Source organism: Sus scrofa, chromosome 18 (genome assembly GCF_054392235.1).
Source record: "Sus scrofa isolate SSC_HxYL_T2T_F1_AM1 chromosome 18, Sscrofa_HxYL_maternal_Yorkshire_Landrace_v2.0, whole genome shotgun sequence".
In the NCBI taxonomy this organism is placed as follows: domain Eukaryota; kingdom Metazoa; phylum Chordata; class Mammalia; order Artiodactyla; family Suidae; genus Sus; species Sus scrofa.
In genome coordinates this window covers 695,162-718,224 of record NC_139400.1, presented here as the reverse complement: position 1 = coordinate 718,224, position 23,063 = coordinate 695,162, and positions in this window count along the sequence as shown.

The following is a 23,063-nucleotide window of genomic DNA, read 5'->3' as shown; positions in this document are numbered from 1 at the left end:
AATAGAATAGAATAGAATAGAATAGAACACAACAGAATAGAATAGAATAGAATAGAATAGAATAGAACACAACAGAATAGAATAGAACAGAACAGAACAGAGTAGAACAGAATAGAAGAGTCTAGAATAGAGTAGAATAGAATAGAACAGAATAGAACAGAACAGAATGGAATAGAACAGAACAGAATAGAATCGAATAGAATTGAATAGAATAAAACAGAACAACAAAACAGAATAGAATAGAAGAGAATAGAACAGAATAGAACAGAATATAATAGAATAGAATAGAAGAGAATACAATAGAATAAAACAAAACAGAACAGAATAGAATAGAAGAGAATAAAATAGAATAGAACAGAATCGAATAGAACAGAATAGAATAGAATAGAATAGAACAGAATAGAGCAGAGTAGAATAGAACAAAAGAGAATAGAATAGAATAGAATAGAATAGAATAGAATAGAATAGAATAGAATAGAATAGAATAGAATAGAATAGAATAGAATAGAACAAAACAGAACAGAACAGAACAGAACAGAAGAGAATAGAACAAAAGAGAATAGATTAGAACAGAACAGAACAGAACAGAACAGAATGCAATACATGAGAATAAAATAGAATGGAATAGAACAGAATAGAATAGAACAGAACAAAACAGAACAGAATAGAATAGAACATAATAGGATAGAACAGAACAGAATATTATAGAATAGAACAGAACAAAATAGAATGGAACAGAATAGAATAGAATAGAACAGAACAGAACAGAACAGAACAGAATAGAATAGAATAGAACAGAAAGGAATACAACAGATCAGAATAGAATAGAATAGAACAGAACAGAAGAGAATGGAACAGAATAGAATAGAACAGAACAGAATAGAATAGAATAGAACAGAATAGAATAGAATAGAATAGAAAAGAACAGAATAGAATAGTTTAGAATAGAATAGAATAGAACAGAACAGAATAGAATAGAACTGCACAGAACAGAATAGAATCGAATAGAATCTAATAGAGTCGAATAGAGTCGAATAGAATAGAATACAATAGAATAGTGTCGAATTGAATAGAATCGAATAGAATCGAATAGAATAAAACAGAACAACAGAACAGAATAGAATAGAATAGAACAGAACAAAATAGAATGGAACAGAATAGAATATAATAGAACAGAACAGAACAGAACAGAACAGAATAGAATAGAATAGAACAGAAAGGAATACAACAGATCAGAATAGAATAGAATAGAACAGAACAGAAGAGAATGGAACAGAATAGAATAGAACAGAACAGAATAGAATAGAATAGAACAGAACAGAATAGAATAGAATAGAACAGAATAAAACAGAATAGAATAGAATAGAAAGAATAGAATAGAGAGAACAGAACAGAATAGAATAGAATAGAATAGAACAGAACAGAATAGAACAGAAGGGAACAGAACAGAATAGAATAGACCAGAATAGAATAGGATAGAACAGAACATAATAGAATAGAATAGAACAGAACAAAATAGAATGGATCAGAATATAATAGATTAGAACAGAACAGAATAGAATAGTTTAGAATAGAATAGAATAGAACAGACCAGAAAAGAATAGAACAGAATAGAATAGAATAGAACAGAATAGAATAGAACAGTGTAGAATAAAACAGAATAGAATAGAATAGAACAGAATAGAACAGAATAGAATAGAACAGAATAGAATTGAATAGAATAGAATAAAACAGAACAGAATAGAATTGACTAGAATAGAATAGAACAGAATAGAATAGAACAGAAGAGAATAGAATAGAATAGAATAGAAAAGAACAGAATAGAACAGAATAGAATAACATAGAATACAACAGAATAGAATAGAATGGAACAGAATTGAATATAATAGAATAGAATAGAACAGAACGGAATAGAATAGAATAGAATAGAATAGAACAGAACAGAATAGAATAGAATAGAATAGAATACAACAGAATAGAACACAACAGAAGAGAATAGAATAGAAAAGAATAGAACAGAATAGAATAGAATAGAGCAGAATAGAATAGAATAGAATAGAATAGAATAGAATAGAATAGAATAGAATATAACAGAACAGAACAGAATAGAATAGAATAGAATAGAATAGAAACGAACAGATTAGAATAGATTAGAAAAGAATAGAATAAAATAGAACAGAATAGAATTGAAAGAATAGAATAGAATAGAACAGAATAGAGCAGAGTAGAATAGAACAGAATAGAATAGAATAGAATAGAATGGAATAGAACAGAACAGAACAGAACAGAACAGAACAGAAGAGAATAGAACAAAATAGAATAGAACAGAACAGAACAGAACACAACAGAACAGAACAGAACAGAATGCAATAGATGAGAATAAAATAGAATGCAATAGAACAGAACAGAATAGAATAGATACAATAGAACAGAACAGAATAGAACAGAACAGAATAGAATAGAATAGAACAGAACAGAACCGAATAGAATGGACTAGAATAGAATAGAAGAGAACAGAATAGAATAGAATAGAATAGAACAGAATAGAATAGAATAGAATAGTAAAGAACAGAATAGAACAGAATATAATAGTTTAGAATAGAATAGAATAGAATAGAATAGAACAGAATAGAATAGAATAGATTAGAACAGAATAGAATAGCATAGAATACAACAGAAAAGAATAGAATGGAACAGAATAGAATAGAACAGAACAGAATAGAATAGAATAGAATAGAACAGAACAGAATAGAATAGAATAGAATAGAACACAACAGAATAGAACAGAAGAGAATAGAATAGAATAGAATAGAATAGAACAGAATAGAATAGAATAGAACAGAACAGAATAGAATAGAATAGAATAGAACAGAACAGAATAGAATAGAATAGAATAGATCAGAATAGAATAGAATAGAGTAGAACCGAACAGAACAGAATAAAATCGAATAGAATCGAATAGAGTCGAATAGAGTCGAATAAAATAGAATACAATAGAATAGTGTCGAATCGAATAGAATCGAGTAGAATTGAATAGAATAAAACAGAACAACAGAACAGAATAGAATAGAAGAGAATAGAACAGAATATAATAGAATAGAATAGAAGAGAATAGAATACAATAGAACAAAACAGAACAGAATAGAATAGAAGAGAATAAAATAGAATAGAACAGAATCGAATAGAACAGAATAGAATAGAATAGAATAGAACAGAATAGAGCAGAGTAGAATAGAACAAAATAGAATAGAATAGAATAGAATAGAATAGAATAGAAGAGAATAGAATAGAATGGAATAGAACAAAACAGAACAGAACAGAACAGAACAGAAGAGAATAGAACAAAAAAGAATAGAATGGAACAGAACAGAACAGAACAGAACAGAATGCAATACATGAGAATAAAATAGAAGGGAATAGAACAGAATAGAATAGAACAGAACAAAACAGAACAGAATAGAATAGAACATAATAGGATAGAACAGAATAGAATAGAATAGAACAGAACAGAATAGAATAGAATAGAATAGATCAGAATAGAATAGAATAGAGTAGAACCGAACAGAACAGAATAGAATCGAATAGAATCGAATAGAGTCGAATAGAGTCGAATAGAATAGAATACAATAGAATAGTGTCGAATCGAATAGAATCGAGTAGAATTGAATAGAATAAAACAGAACAACAGAACAGAATAGAATAGAAGAGAATAGAACAGAATATAATAGAATAGAATAGAAGAGAATAGAATAGAATAGAACAAAACAGAACAGAATAGATTAGAAGAGAATAAAATAGAATAGAACAGAATCGAATAGAACAGAATAGAATAGAATAGAATAGAACAGAATAGAGCAGAGTAGAATAGAACAAAATAGAATAGAATAGAATAGAATAGAATAGAATAGAATAGAATAGAATAGAAGAGAATAGAAGAGAATAGAATAGAATGGAATAGAACAAAACAGAACAGAACAGAACAGAAGAAAATAGAACAAAAGAGAATAGAATAGAACAGAACAGAACAGAACAGAACAGAATGCAATACATGAGAATAAAATAGAAGGGAATAGAACAGAATAGAATAGAACAGAACAAAACAGAACAGAATAGAATAGAACATAATAGGATAGAACAGAATAGAATAGAGTAGAACAGAACAAAATAGAATGGAACAGAATAGAATAGAATAGAACAGAACAGAACAGAACAGAACAGAATAGAATAGAATAGAACAGAATAGAATAGAATAGAACAGAATAGAATAGAATAGAATAGAATAGAATAGAAAAGAACAGAATAGAACAGAATAGAATAGTTTAGAATAGAATAGAATAGAAGAGAACAGAATAGAATAGACTAGAACTGCACAGAACAGAATAGAATCGAATAGAATCGAATAGAGTCGAATAGAGTCGAATAGAATAGAATACAATAGAATAGAGTCGAATTGAATAGAATCGAATAGAATCGAATAGAATAAAACAGAACAACAGAACAGAATAGAATAGAATAGAATAGAACAGAATAGAACAGAATATAATAGAATAGAATAGAAGAGAATAGAATAGAATAGAACAAAACAGAACAGAATAGAATAGAATAGAATAGAATAGAACAGAATAGAATAGAACAGAATAGAATAGAATAGAATAGAACAGAATAGAGCAGAGTAGAATAGAACAAAATAGAATAGAATAGAATAGAATGGAATAGAACAGAACAGAACAGAACAGAACAGAAGAGAATAGAACAAAATAGAATAGAACACAACAGAACAGAACAGAACAGAATGCAATAGATGAGAATAAAATAGAATGCAATAGAACAGAACAGAATAGAATACAATAGAATAGAACAGAACAGAATAGAACAGAACAGAATAGAATAAAATAGAACAGAACAGAACCGAATAGAATGGACTAGAATAGAATAGAAGAGAACAGAATAGAATAGAATAGAATAGAACAGAATAGAATAGAATAGAATAGTAAAGAACAAAATAGAACAGAATATAATAGTTTAGAATAGAATAGAATAGAATAGAATAGAACAGAATAGAATAGAATAGATTAGAACAGAATAGAATAGCATAGAATACAACAGAATAGAATAGAATGGAACAGAATAGAATATAATAGAATAGAATAGAACAGAACAGAATAGAATAGAATAGAATAGAATAGAATAGAATAGAACAGAACAGAATAGAATAGAATAGAATAGAACACAACAGAATAGAACAGAATAGAATAGAATAGAATAGAATAGAATAGAATAGAATAGAATAGAACAGAACAGAACAGAACAGAATAGAATAGAATAGAATAGAATAGAATAGAATAGAATAGAAGAGAATAGAATAGAATGGAATAGAACAAAACAGAACAGAACAGAACAGAAGAGAATAGAACAAAAGAGAATAGAATAGAACAGAACAGAACAGAACAGAACAGAATGCAATACATGAGAATAAAATAGAAGGGAATAGAACAGAATAGAATAGAACAGAACAAAACAGAACAGAATAGAATAGAACATAATAGGATAGAACAGAATAGAATAGAGTAGAACAGAACAAAATAGAATGGAACAGAATAGAATAGAATAGAACAGAACAGAACAGAACAGAACAGAATAGAATAAAATAGAACAGAAAGGAATACAACAGATCAGAATAGAATAGAATAGAACAGAACAGAAGAGAATGGAACAGAATAGAATAGAACAGAACAGAATAGAATAGAATAGAACAGAATAGAATAGAATAGAATAGAATAGAAAAGAACAGAATAGAACAGAATAGAATAGTTTAGAATAGAATAGAATAGAAGAGAACAGAATAGAATAGACTAGAACTGCACAGAACAGAATAGAATCGAATAGAATCGAATAGAGTCGAATAGAGTCGAATAGAATAGAATACAATAGAATAGAGTCGAATTGAATAGAATCGAATAGAATCGAATAGAATAAAACAGAACAACAGAACAGAATAGAATAGAATAGAATAGAACAGAATAGAACAGAATATAATAGAATAGAATAGAAGAGAATAGAATAGAATAGAACAAAACAGAACAGAATAGAATAGAATAGAATAGAATAGAATAGAATAGAACAGAATAGAATAGAACAGAATAGAATAGAATAGAATAGAACAGAATAGAGCAGAGTAGAATAGAACAAAATAGAATAGAATAGAATAGAACGGAATAGAACAGAACAGAACAGAACAGAACAGAAGAGAATAGAACAAAATAGAATAGAACAGAACAGAACAGAACAGAATGCAATAGATGAGAATAAAATAGAATGCAATAGAAGAGAACAGAATAGAATACAATAGAATAGAACAGAACAGAATAGAACAGAACAGAATAGAATAAAATAGAACAGAACAGAACCGAATAGAATGGACTAGAATAGAATAGAAGAGAACAGAATAGAATAGAATAGAATAGAACAGAATAGAATAGAATAGAATAGTAAAGAACAAAATAGAACAGAATATAATAGTTTAGAATAGAATAGAATAGAATAGAATAGAACAGAATAGAATAGAATAGATTAGAACAGAATAGAATAGCATAGAATACAACAGAATAGAATAGAATGGAACAGAATAGAATATAATAGAATAGAATAGAACAGAACAGAATAGAATAGAATAGAATAGAATAGAATAGAATAGAACAGAACAGAATAGAATAGAATAGAATAGAACACAACAGAATAGAACAGAATAGAATAGAATAGAATAGAATAGAATAGAATAGAATAGAATACAATAGAACAGAATAGAATAGAATAGAATAGAATAGAATAGAATAGAATAGAATAGAATAGAACAGAACAGAACAGAATAGAATAGAATAGAATAGAAACGAACAGAGTAGAATAGGTTAGAAAAGAATAGAATAGAATAGAACAGAATAGAATAGAATAGGACAGAAAAGAATAGAATAGAATAGAATAGAACAGAATAGAATAGAATAGGACAGAAAAGAATAGAATAGAATACAACAGAATAGAATAAAACAGAACAGAACAGAGTAGAACAGAATAGAAGAGACTAGAATAGAGTAGAATAGAATAGAACAGAATAGAACAGAACAGAATGGAATAGAACAGAACAGAATAGAATAGAATAGAATAGAATAGAATAGAACAGAATAGAATAGAATAGAACAGAACAGAATAGAATAGAATAGAATAGAATAGAACAGAATAGAATAGAACAGAACAGAATAGAATAGAATAGAATAGAACAGAATAGAACAGAATAGAATAGAATAGAATAGAACAGAATAGAATAGATTAGAACAGAACAGAATAGAATAGAATAGAATAGAACAGAATAGAACAGAATAGAATAGAACAGAAACGAATAGAATAGAAGAGAACTGAATAGAATAGAATAGAATAGAAAAGAATAGAATAGAATAGAATAGAATAGAACAGAATAGAATAGAATAGAATAGAACACAACAGAATAGAATAGAATAGAATAGATCATAATAGAATAGAATAGAGTAGAAAAGAACAGAACAGAATAGAATCGAATAGAATCGAATAGAGTCGAATAGAGTCGAATAGAATAGAATACAATAGAATAGTGTCGAATCGAATAGAATCGAATAGAATTGAATAGAATAAAACAGAACAACAGAACAGAATAGAATAGAAGAGAATAGAACAGAATATAATAGAATAGAATATAACAGAATAGAATAGAATAGAACAAAAGAGAACAGAATGGAATAGAAGAGAATAAAATAGAATAGAACAGAATCGAATAGAACAGAATAGAATAGAATAGAATAGAACAGAATAGAGCAGAGTAGAATAGAACAAAATAGAATAGAATAGAATAGAATAGAATAGAATAGAATAGAATAGAATAGAAGAGAATAGAATAGAATGGAATAGAACAAAACAGAACAGAACAGAACAGAAGAGAATAGAACAAAAGAGAATAGAATGGAACAGAACAGAACAGAACAGAACAGAATGCAATACATGAGAATAAAATAGAATGGAATAGAACAGAATAGAATAGAAAAGAACAAAACAAAACAGAATAGAATAGAACATAATAGGATAGAACAGAACAGAATAGAATAGAATAGAACAGAACAAAATAGAATGGAACAGAATAGAATAGAATAGAACAGAAAAGAACAGAACAGAACAGAATAGAATAAAATAGAACAGAAAGGAATACAACAGATCAGAATAGAATAGAATAGAACAGAACAGAAGAGAATGGAACAGAATAGAATAGAACAGAACAGAATAGAATAGAATAGAACAGAATAGAATAGAATAGAATAGAATAGAATAGAAAAGAACAGAATAGAACAGAATAGAATAGTTTAGAATAGAATAGAATAGAAGAGAACAGAATAGAATAGACTAGAACTGCACAGAACAGAATAGAATCGAATAGAATCGAATAGAGTCGAATAGAGTAGAATACAATAGAATAGTGTCGAATTGAATAGAATCGAATAGAATAAAACAGAACAACAGAACCGAATAGAATAGAATAGAGTAGAACAGAATAGAACAGAATATAATAGAATAGAATAGAAGAGAATAGAATAGAATAGAACAAAACAGAACAGAATAGAAGAGAATAGAATAAAATAGAATAGAACAGAATAGAATAGAACAGAATAGAATAGAATAGAATAGAACAGAATAGAGCAGAATAGAATAGAACAAAATAGAATAGAATAGAATAGAATGGAATAGAACAGAACAGAACAGAAGAGAATAGAACAAAATAGAATAGAACAGAACAGAACAGAACAGAACAGAACAGAATGCAATAGATGAGAATAAAATAGAATGCAATAGAACAGAACAGAATAGAATAGAATAGAATAGAACAGAATAGAATAGAATAGATTAGAACAGAATAGAATAGCATAGAATACAACAGAATAGAATAGAATGGAACAGAATAGAATATAATAGAATAGAATAGAACAGAAGAGAATAGAATAGAATAGAATAGAACAGAACAGAATAGAATAGAATACAATAGAACACAACAGAATAGAACAGAACAGAAAAGAATAGAATAGAACAGAATAGAATAGAATAGAACAGAACAGAACAGAACAGAATAGAATAGAATAGAATAGAAACGAACAGAGTAGAATAGGTTAGAAAAGAATAGAATAGAATAGAACAGAATAGAATAGAATAGGACAGAAAAGAATAGAATAGAATAGAATAGAACAGAATAGAATAGAATAGGACAGAAAAGAATAGAATAGAATACAACAGAATAGAATAAAACAGAACAGAACAGAGTAGAACAGAATAGAAGAGACTAGAATAGAGTAGAATAGAATAGAACAGAATAGAACAGAACAGAATGGAATAGAACAGAACAGAATAGAATAGAATAGAATAGAATAGAACAGAATAGAATAGAATAGAACAGAACAGAATAGAATAGAATAGAATAGAACAGAATAGAATAGAACAGAACAGAATAGAATAGAATAGAATAGAACAGAATAGAACAGAATAGAATAGAATAGAATAGAACAGAATAGAATAGATTAGAACAGAACAGAATAGAATAGAATAGAATAGAACAGAATAGAACAGAATAGAATAGAACAGAAACGAATAGAATAGAAGAGAACTGAATAGAATAGAATAGAATAGAAAAGAATAGAATAGAATAGAATAGAATAGAACAGAATAGAATAGAATAGAATAGAACACAACAGAATAGAATAGAATAGAATAGATCAGAATAGAATAGAATAGAGTAGAAAAGAACAGAACAGAATAGAATCGAATAGAATCGAATAGAGTCGAATAGAATAGAATACAATAGAATAGTGTCGAATCGAATAGAATCGAATAGAATTGAATAGAATAAAACAGAACAACAGAACAGAATAGAATAGAAGAGAATAGAACAGAATATAATAGAATAGAATATAACAGAATAGAATAGAATAGAACAAAAGAGAACAGAATGGAATAGAAGAGAATAAAATAGAATAGAACAGAATCGAATAGAACAGAATAGAATAGAATAGAATAGAACAGAATAGAGCAGAGTAGAATAGAACAAAATAGAATAGAATAGAATAGAATAGAATAGAATAGAATAGAATAGAATAGAAGAGAATAGAATAGAATGGAATAGAACAAAACAGAACAGAACAGAACAGAAGAGAATAGAACAAAAGAGAATAGAATGGAACAGAACAGAACAGAACAGAACAGAATGCAATACATGAGAATAAAATAGAATGGAATAGAACAGAATAGAATAGAAAAGAACAAAACAAAACAGAATAGAATAGAACATAATAGGATAGAACAGAACAGAATAGAATAGAATAGAACAGAACAAAATAGAATGGAACAGAATAGAATAGAATAGAACAGAAAAGAACAGAACAGAACAGAATAGAATAAAATAGAACAGAAAGGAATACAACAGATCAGAATAGAATAGAATAGAACAGAACAGAAGAGAATGGAACAGAATAGAATAGAACAGAACAGAATAGAATAGAATAGAACAGAATAGAATAGAATAGAATAGAATAGAATAGAATAGAATAGAATAGAAAAGAACAGAATAGAACAGAATAGAATAGTTTAGAATAGAATAGAATAGAAGAGAACAGAATAGAATAGACTAGAACTGCACAGAACAGAATAGAATCGAATAGAATCGAATAGAGTCGAATAGAATAGAATACAATAGAATAGTGTCGAATTGAATAGAATCGAATAGAATAAAACAGAACAACAGAACCGAATAGAATAGAATAGAGTAGAACAGAATAGAACAGAATATAATAGAATAGAATAGAAGAGAATAGAATAGAATAGAACAAAACAGAACAGAATAGAAGAGAATAGAATAAAATAGAATAGAACAGAATAGAATAGAACAGAATAGAATAGAATAGAATAGAACAGAATAGAGCAGAATAGAATAGAACAAAATAGAATAGAATAGAATAGAATGGAATAGAACAGAACAGAACAGAAGAGAATAGAACAAAATAGAATAGAACAGAACAGAACAGAACAGAACAGAACAGAATGCAATAGATGAGAATAAAATAGAATGCAATAGAACAGAACAGAATAGAATAGAATAGAATAGAACAGAATAGAATAGAATAGATTAGAACAGAATAGAATAGCATAGAATACAACAGAATAGAATAGAATGGAACAGAATAGAATATAATAGAATAGAATAGAACAGAACAGAATAGAATAGAATAGAATAGAACAGAACAGAATAGAATAGAATACAATAGAACACAACAGAATAGAACAGAACAGAAAAGAATAGAATAGAATAGAATAGAATAGAATAGAATAGAACAGAACAGAACAGAACAGAATAGAATAGAATAGAATAGAAACGAACAGAGTAGAATAGGTTAGAAAAGAATAGAATAGAATAGAACAGAATAGAATAGAATAGGACAGAAAAGAATAGAATAGAATAGGATAGAACACAGAAGAACATAATAGAATAGTATAGAATAGAATAGAATACAACAGAATAGAATAAAACAGAACAGAACAGAGTAGAACAGAATAGAAGAGACTAGAATAGAGTAGAATAGAATAGAACAGAATAGAACAGAACAGAATGGAATAGAACAGAACAGAATAGAATAGAATAGAATAGAATAGAATAGAACAGAATAGAATAGAATAGAACAGAACAGAATAGAATAGAATAGAATAGAACAGAATAGAATAGAACAGAACAGAATAGAATAGAATAGAATAGAACAGAATAGAACAGAATAGAATAGAATAGAATAGAACAGAATAGAATAGATTAGAACAGAACAGAATAGAATAGAATAGAATAGAACAGAATAGAACAGAATAGAATAGAACAGAAACGAATAGAATAGAAGAGAACTGAATAGAATAGAATAGAATAGAAAAGAATAGAATAGAATAGAATAGAATAGAACAGAATAGAATAGAATAGAATAGAACACAACAGAATAGAATAGAATAGAATAGATCAGAATAGAATAGAATAGAGTAGATAAGAACAGAACAGAATAGAATCGAATAGAATCGAATAGAGTCGAATAGAGTCGAATAGAATAGAATACAATAGAATAGTGTCGAATCGAATAGAATCGAATAGAATTGAATAGAATAAAACAGAACAACAGAACAGAATAGAATAGAAGAGAATAGAACAGAATATAATAGAATAGAATATAACAGAATAGAATAGAATAGAACAAAAGAGAACAGAATGGAATAGAAGAGAATAAAATAGAATAGAACAGAATCGAATAGAACAGAATAGAATAGAATAGAATAGAACAGAATAGAGCAGAGTAGAATAGAACAAAATAGAATAGAATAGAATAGAATAGAATAGAATAGAAGAGAATAGAATAGAATGGAATAGAACAAAACAGAACAGAACAGAATGCAATACATGAGAATAAAATAGAATGGAATAGAACAGAATAGAATAGAAAAGAACAAAACAAAACAGAATAGAATAGAACATAATAGGATAGAACAGAACAGAATAGAATAGAATAGAACAGAACAAAATAGAATGGAACAGAATAGAATAGAATAGAACAGAAAAGAACAGAACAGAACAGAATAGAATAAAATAGAACAGAAAGGAATACAACAGATCAGAATAGAATAGAATAGAACAGAACAGAAGAGAATGGAACAGAATAGAATAGAACAGAACAGAATAGAATAGAATAGAACAGAATAGAATAGAATAGAATAGAATAGAATAGAATAGAATAGAATAGAAAAGAACAGAATAGAACAGAATAGAATAGTTTAGAATAGAATAGAATAGAAGAGAACAGAATAGAATAGACTAGAACTGCACAGAACAGAATAGAATCGAATAGAATCGAATAGAGTCGAATAGAATAGAATACAATAGAATAGTGTCGAATTGAATAGAATCGAATAGAATAAAACAGAACAACAGAACCGAATAGAATAGAATAGAGTAGAACAGAATAGAACAGAATATAATAGAATAGAATAGAAGAGAATAGAATAGAATAGAACAAAACAGAACAGAATAGAAGAGAATAGAATAAAATAGAATAGAACAGAATAGAATAGAACAGAATAGAATAGAATAGAATAGAACAGAATAGAGCAGAATAGAATAGAACAAAATAGAATAGAATAGAATAGAATGGAATAGAACAGAACAGAACAGAAGAGAATAGAACAAAATAGAATAGAACTGAACAGAACAGAACAGAATAGAATAGAATAGAATAGAACAGAATAGAGCAGAATAGAATAGAACAAAATAGAATAGAATAGAATAGAATGGAATAGAACAGAACAGAACAGAAGAGAATAGAACAAAATAGAATAGAACAGAACAGAACAGAACAGAACAGAACAGAATGCAATAGATGAGAATAAAATAGAATGCAATAGAACAGAACAGAATAGAATAGAATAGAATAGAACAGAATAGAATAGAATAGATTAGAACAGAATAGAATAGCATAGAATACAACAGAATAGAATAGAATGGAACAGAATAGAATATAATACAATAGAATAGAACAGAACAGAATAGAATAGAATAGAATTGAACAGAACAGAATAGAATAGAATACAATAGAACACAACAGAATAGAACAGAACAGAAAAGAATAGAATAGAATAGAATAGAATAGAATAGAACAGAACAGAACAGAACAGAATAGAATAGAATAGAATAGAAACGAACAGAGTAGAATAGGTTAGAAAAGAATAGAATAGAATAGAACAGAATAGAATAGAATAGGACAGAAAAGCATAGAATAGAATAGGATAGAACACAAAAGAACATAATAGAATAGTATAGAATAGAATAGAATACAACAGAATAGAATAAAACAGAACAGAACAGAGTAGAACAGAATAGAAGAGACTAGAATAGAGTAGAATAGAATAGAACAGAATAGAACAGAACAGAATGGAATAGAACAGAATAGAATAGAATAGAATAGAATAGAATAGAACAGAATAAAATAGAATAGAACAGAACAGAATAGAATAGAATAGAATAGAACAGAATAGAATAGAACAGAACAGAATAGAACAGAAGAGAATAGAATAGAATAGAACAGAATAGAATAGATTAGAACAGAACAGAAGAGAATAGAATAGAATAGAACAGAATAGAACAGAATAGAATAGAACAGAAACGAATAGAATAGAAGAGAACTGAATAGAATAGAATAGAATAGAATAGAATAGAAAAGAATAGAATAGAATAGAACAGAATAGAATAGAATAGAATAGAACAGAACAGAATAGAATAGAATAGAATAGTTCAGAATACAATAGAATAGAGTAGAACAGAACAGAACAGAATAGAATCGAATAGAATCGAATAGAGTCGAATAGAGTCGAATAGAATAGAATACAATAGAATAGTGTCGAATCGAATAGAATCGAATAGAATTGAATAGAATAAAACAGAACAACAGAACAGAATAGAATAGAAGAGAATAGAACAGAATATAATAGAATAGAATATAACAGAATAGAATAGAATAGAACAAAACAGAACAGAATAGAATAGAAGAGAATAAAATAGAATAGAAGAGAATCGAATAGAACAGAATAGAATAGAATAGAATAGAACAGAATAGAGCAGAGTAGAATAGAACAAAATAGAATAGAATAGAATAGAATAGAATAGAATAGAATAGAATAGAATAGAATAGAATAGAATAGAAGAGAATAGAATAGAATGGAATAGAACAAAACAGAACAGAACAGAACAGAAGAGAATAGAACAAAAGAGAATAGAATGGAACAGAACAGAACAGAACAGAACAGAATGCAATACATGAGAATAAAATAGAATGGAATAGAACAGAATAGAATAGAACAGAACAAAACAGAACAGAATAGAATAGAACATAATAGGATAGAACAGACAGAATAGAATAGAATAGAACAGAACAAAATAGAATGGAACAGAATAGAATAGAATACAACAGAACAGAACAGAACAGAACAGAACAGAATAGAATAAAATAGAACAGAAAGGAATACAACAGATCAGAATAGAATAGAATAGAACAGAACAGAAGAGAATGGAACAGAATAGAATAGAACAGAACAGAATAGAATAGAATAGAATAGAATAGAACAGAATAGAATACAATAGAATAGAATAGAAAAGAACAGAATAGAACAGAATAGAATAGTTTAGAATAGAATAGAATAGAAGAGAACAGAATAGAATAGACTAGAACTGCACAAAACAGAATAGAATCGAATAGAATCGAATAGAGTCGAATAGAATAGAATACAATAGAATAGTGTCGAATTGAATAGAATCGAATAGAATAAAACAGAACAACAGAACAGAATAGAATAGAATAGAATAGAACAGAATAGAACAGAATATAATAGAATAGAATAGAAGAGAATAGAATAGAATAGAACAAAACAGAACAGAATAGAAGAGAATAGAATAAAATAGAATAGAACAGAATAGAATAGAACAGAATAGAATAGAATAGAATAGAACAGAAGAGCAGAATAGAATAGAACAAAATAGAATAGAATAGAATAGAATGGAATAGAACATAACAGAACAGAAGAGAATAGAACAAAATAGAATAGAACAAAACAGAACAGAACAGAACAGAACAGAACAGAATGCAATAGATGAGAATAAAATAGAATGCAATAGAACAGAACAGAATAGAATAGAATAGAATAGAACAGAACAGAATAGAACAGAACAGAATAGAATAGAATAGAACAGAACAGAACCGAATAGAATGGACTAGAATAGAATAGAAGAGGACAGAATAGAATAGAATAGAATAGAACAGAATAGAATAGAATAGAAGAGTAAAGAACAGAATAGAACAGAATATAAGAGTTTAGAGTAGAATAGAATAGAATAGAATAGAACAGAATAGAATAGAATAGATTAGAACAGAATAGAATAGCATAGAATACAACAGAATAGAATAGAATGGAACAGAATAGAATATAATAGAATAGAATAGAACAGAACAGAATAGAATAGAATAGAATAGAATAGAATAGAACAGAACAGAATAGAATAGAATACAATAGAACACAACAGAATAGAACAGAAAAGAATAGAATAGAATAGAATAGAATAGAATAGAATAGAATAGAATAGAATAGAATAGAATAGAACAGAACAGAACAGAATAGAATAGATTAGAATAGAAACGAACAGAGTAGAATAGGTTAGAAAAGAATAGAATAGAATAGAACAGAATAGAATAGAATAGGACAGAAAAGAATAGAATAGAATAGGATAGAACACAAAAGAACATAATAGAATAGTATAGAATAGAATAGAATACAACAGAATAGAATAAAACAGAACAGAACAGAGTAGAACAGAATAGAAGAGACTAGAATAGAGTAGAATAGAATAGAACAGAATAGAACAGAACAGAATGGAATAGAACAGAACAGAATAGAATAGAAAAGAATAGAATAGAATAGAATAGAATAGAATAGAACAGAATAGAATAGAATAGAACAGATGAGAATAGAATAGAATAGAATAGAACAGAATAGAATAGAACAGAACAGAATAGAATAGAATAGAATAGAATAGAACAGAATAGAACAGAATAGAATAGAATAGAATAGAACAGAATAGAATAGATTAGAACAGAACAGAATAGAATAGAATAGAATAGAACAGAATAGAACAGAATAGAATAGAACAGAAACGAATAGAATAGAAGAGAACTGAATAGAATAGAATAGAATAGAATAGAATAGAATAGAATAGAATAGAATAGAATAGAACAGAATAGAATAGAATAGAATAGAACACAACAGAATAGAATAGAATAGAATAGATCAGAATTGAATAGAATAGAGTAGAACAGAACAGAACAGAATAGAATCGAATAGAATCGAATAGAGTCGAATAGAGTCGAATAGAATAGAATACAATAGAATAGTGTCGAATCGAATAGAATCGAATAGAATTGAATAGAATAAAACAGAACAACAGAACAGAATAGAATAGAAGAGAATAGAACAGAATATAATAGAATAGAATATAACAGAATAGAATAGAATAGAACAAAACAGAACAGAATAGAATAGAAGAGAATAAAATAGAATAGAACAGAATCGAATAGAACAGAATAGAATAGAATAGAATAGAACAGAATAGAGCAGAGTAGAATAGAACAAAATAGAATAGAATAGAATAGAATAGAATAGAATAGAATAGAATAGAATAGAATAGAATAGAAGAGAATAGAATAGAATGGAATAGAACAAAACAGAACAGAACAGAACAGAAGAGAATAGAACAAAAGAGAATAGAATGGAACAGAACAGAACAGAACAGAACAGAATGCAATACATGAGAATAAAATAGAATGGAATAGAACAGAATAGAATAGAACAGAACAAAACAGAACAGAATAGAATAGAACATAATAGGATAGAACAGACAGAATAGAATAGAATAGAACAGAACAAAATAGAATGGAACAGAATAGAATAGAATAGAACAGAACAGAACAGAACAGAACAGAACAGAATAGAATAAAATAGAACAGAAAGGAATACAACAGATCAGAATAGAATAGAATAGAACAGAACAGAAGAGAATGGAACAGAATAGAATAGAACAGAACAGAATAGAATAGAATAGAACAGAATAGAATAGAATAGAATAGAAAAGAACAGAATAGAATAGTTTAGAATAGAATAGAATAGAACAGAACAGAATAGAATAGACTAGAACTGCACAGAACAGAATAGAATCGAATAGAATCGAATAGAGTCGAATAGAGTCGAATAGAATAGAATATAATAGAATAGTGTCGAATTGAATAGAATCGAATAGAATCGAATAGAATAAAACAGAACAACAGAACAGAATATAATAGAATAGAATAGAACAGAATAGAACAGAATATAATAGAGTAGAATAGAAGAGAATAGAATAGAATAGAACAAAACAGAACAGAATACAATAGAATAGAATAAAATAGAATAGAACAGAATAGAATAGAATAGAATAGAACAGAATAGAGCAGAGTAGAATAGAACAAAATAGAATAGAATAGAATAGAATGGAATAGAACAGAACAGAACAGAACAGAACAGAACAGAACAGAAGAGAATAGAACAAAATAGAATAGAACAGAACAGAACAGAACAGAACAGAACAGAACAGAATGCAATAGATGAGAATAAAATAGAATGCAATAGAACAGAACAGAATAGAATAGATACAATAGAACAGAACAGAATAGAACAGAACAGAATAGAATAGAATAGAACAGAACAGAACCGAATAGAATGGACTAGAATAGAATAGAAGAGTATAGAATAGAATAGAATAGTAAAGAACAGAATAGAACAGAATATAATAGTTTAGAATAGAATAGAATAGAATAGAATAGAACAGAATAGAATAGAATAGATTAGAACAGAATAGAATAGCATAGAATACAACAGAATAGAATAGAATGGAACAGAATAGAATAGAACAGAACAGAATAGAATAGAATAGAATAGAACAGAACAGAATAGAATAGAATAGAATAGAACACAACAGAATAGAACAGAAGAGAATAGAATAGAATAGAATAGAATAGAACAGAATAGAATAGAATAGAACAGAACAGAATAGAATAGAATAGAATAGAACAGAACAGAATAGAATAGAATAGAATAGATCAGAATAGAATAGAATAGAGTAGAACAGAACAGAACAGAATAAAATCGAATAGAATCGAATAGAGTCGAATAGAGTCGAATAGAATAGAATACAATAGAATAGTGTCGAATCGAATAGAATCGAGTAGAATTGAATAGAATAAAACAGAACAACAGAACAGAATAGAATAGAAGAGAATAGAACAGAATATAATAGAATAGAATAGAAGAGAATAGAATAGAATAGAACAAAACAGAACAGAATAGAATAGAAGAGAATAAAATAGAATAGAACAGAATCGAATAGAACAGAATAGAATAGAATAGAATAGAACAGAATAGAGCAGAGTAGAATAGAACAAAATAGAATAGAATAGAATAGAATAGAATAGAATAGAATAGAATAGAATAGAAGAGAATAGAATAGAATGGAATAGAACAAAACAGAACAGAACAGAACAGAAGAGAATAGAACAAAAAAGAATAGAATGGAACAGAACAGAACAGAACAGAACAGAATGCAATACATGAGAATAAAATAGAAGGGAATAGAACAGAATAGAATAGAACAGAACAAAACAGAACAGAATAGAATAGAACATAATAGGATAGAACAGAATAGAATAGAATAGAACAGAACAGAATAGAATAGAATAGAATAGATCAGAATAGAATAGAATAGAGTAGAACCGAACAGAACAGAATAGAATCGAATAGAATCGAATAGAGTCGAATAGAGTCGAATAGAATAGAATACAATAGAATAGTGTCGAATCGAATAGAATCGAGTAGAATTGAATAGAATAAAACAGAACAACAGAACAGAATAGAATAGAAGAGAATAGAACAGAATATAATAGAATAGAATAGAAGAGAATAGAATAGAATAGAACAAAACAGAACAGAATAGAATAGAAGAGAATAAAATAGAATAGAACAGAATCGAATAGAACAGAATAGAATAGAATAGAATAGAACAGAATAGAGCAGAGTAGAATAGAACAAAATAGAATAGAATAGAATAGAATAGAATAGAATAGAATAGAAGAGAATAGAATAGAATGGAATAGAACAAAACAGAACAGAACAGAACAGAAGAGAATAGAACAAAAGAGAATAGAATAGAACAGAACAGAACAGAACAGAACAGAATGCAATACATGAGAATAAAATAGAAGGGAATAGAACAGAATAGAATAGAACAGAACAAAACAGAACAGAATAGAATAGAACATAATAGGATACAACAGAATAGAATAGAGTAGAACAGAACAAAATAGAATGGAACAGAATAGAATAGAATAGAACAGAACAGAACAGAACAGAACAGAATAGAATAAAATAGAACAGAAAGGAATACAACAGATCAGAATAGAATAGAATAGAAAAGAACAGAAGAGAATGGAACAGAATAGAATAGAACAGAACAGAATAGAATAGAATAGAACAGAATAGAATAGAATAGAATAGAATAGAATAGAATAGAATAGAATAGAATAGAATAGAATAGAATAGAAAAGAACAGAATAGAACAGAATAGAATAGTTTAGAATAGAATAGAATAGAAGAGAACAGAATAGAATAGACTAGAACTTCACAGAACAGAATAGAATCGAATAGAATGGAATAGAGTCGAATAGAGTCGAATAGAATAGAATACAATAGAATAGAGTCGAATTGAATAGAATCGAATAGAATCGAATAGAATAAAACAGAACAACAGAACAGAATAGAATAGAATAGAATAGAACAGAATAGAACAGAATATAATAGAATAGAATAGAAGAGAATAGAATAGAATAGAACAAAACAGAACAGAATAGAATAGAATAGAATAGAATAGAATAGAACAGAATAGAATAGAACAGAATAGAATAGAATAGAATAGAACAGAATAGAGCAGAGTAGAATAGAACAAAATAGAATAGAATAGAATAGAATGGAATAGAACAGAACAGAACAGAACAGAACAGAAGAGAATAGAACAAAATAGAATAGAACAGAACAGAACAGAACAGAACAGAATGCAATAGATGAGAATAAAATAGAATGCAATAGAACAGAACAGAATAGAATACAATAGAATAGAACAGAACAGAATAGAACAGAACAGAATAGAATAAAATAGAACAGAACAGAACCGAATAGAATGGACTAGAATAGAATAGAAGAGAACAGAATAGAATAGAATAGAATAGAACACAATAGAATAGAATAGAATAGTAAAGAACAAAATAGAACAGAATATAATAGTTTAGAATAGAATAGAATAGAATAGAATAGAACAGAATAGAATAGAATAGATTAGAACAGAATAGAATAGCATAGAATACAACAGAATAGAATAGAATGGAACAGAATAGAATAGAATGGAACAGAATAGAATATAATAGAATAGAATAGAACAGAACAGAATAGAATAGAATAGAATAGAATAGAATAGAATAGAACAGAACAGAATAGAATAGAATAGAATAGAACACAACAGAATAGAACAGAATAGAATAGAATAGAATAGAATAGAATAGAATAGAACAGAACAGAATAGAATAGAATAGAATAGAATAGAATAGAATAGAATAGAACAGAACAGAACAGAATAGAATAGAATAGAATAGAAACGAACAGAGTAGAATAGGTTAGAAAAGAATAGAATAGAATAGAACAGAATAGAATAGAATAGGACAGAAAAGAATAGAATAGAATAGAATAGAACAGAATAGAATAGAATAGGACAGAAAAGAATAGAATAGAATACAACAGAATAGAATAAAACAGAACAGAACAGAGTAGAACAGAATAGAAGAGACTAGAATAGAGTAGAATAGAATAGAACAGAATAGAACAGAACAGAATGGAATAGAACAGAACAGAATAGAATAGAATAGAATAGAATAGAATAGAACAGAATAGAATAGAATAGAACAGAACAGAATAGAATAGAATAGAATAGAACAGAATAGAATAGAACAGAACAGAATAGAATAGAATAGAATAGAACAGAATAGAATAGAATAGAATAGAACAGAATAGAATAGACTAGAACAGAACAGAATAGAATAGAATAGAATAGAACAGAATAGAACAGAATAGAATAGAACAGAAACGAATAGAATAGAAGAGAACTGAATAGAATAGAATAGAATAGAATAGAATAGAATAGAATAGAATAGAATAGAATAGAGTAGAATAGAACAGAATAGAATAGAATAGAATAGAACACAACAGAATAGAATAGAATAGAATAGATCAGAATAGAATAGAATAGAGTAGAACAGAACAGAACAGAATAGAATCGAATAGAATCGAATAGAGTCGAATAGAGTCAAATAGAATAGAACACAATAGAATAGTGTCGAATCGAATAGAATCGAATAGAATTGAATAGAATAAAACAGAACAACAGAACAGAATAGAATAGAAGAGAATAGAACAGAATATAATAGAATAGAATATAACAGAATAGAATAGAATAGAACAAAACAGAACAGAATGGAATAGAAGAGAATAAAATAGAATAGAACAGAATCGAATAGAACAGAAGAGAATAGAATAGAACAGAACAAAATAGAATGGAACAGAATAGAAAAGAATAGAACAGAACAGAACAGAACAGAACAGAATAGAATAAAATAGAACAGAAAGGAATACAACAGATCAGAATAGAATAGAATAGAACAGAACAGAAGAGAATGGAACAGAATAGAATAGAACAGAACAGAATAGAATAGAATAGAACAGAACAGAATAGAATAGAATAGAATAGATTAGAATAGAATAGAATAGAATAGAATAGAAAAGAACAGAATAGAACAGAATAGAATAGTTTAGAATAGAATAGAATAGAAGAGAACAGAATAGAATACACTAGAACTGCACAGAACAGAATAGAATCGAATAGAATCGAATAGAGTCGAATAGAATAGAATACAATAGAATAGTGTCGAATTGAATAGAATCGAATAGAATAAAACAGAACAACAGAACCGAATAGAATAGAATAGAGTAGAACAGAATAGAACAGAATATAATAGAATAGAATAGAAGAGAAAGAATAGAATAGAACAAAACAGAACAGAATAGAAGAGAATAGAATAAAATAGAATAGAACAGAATGGAATAGAACAGAATAGAATAGAATAGAATAGAACAGAATAGAGCAGAATAGAATAGAACAAAATAGAATAGAATAGAATAGAATGGAATAGAACAGAACAGAACAGAAGAGAATAGAACAAAATAGAATAGAACTGAACAGAACAGAACAGAATAGAATAGAATAGAATAGAACAGAATAGAGCAGAATAGAATAGAACAAAATAGAATAG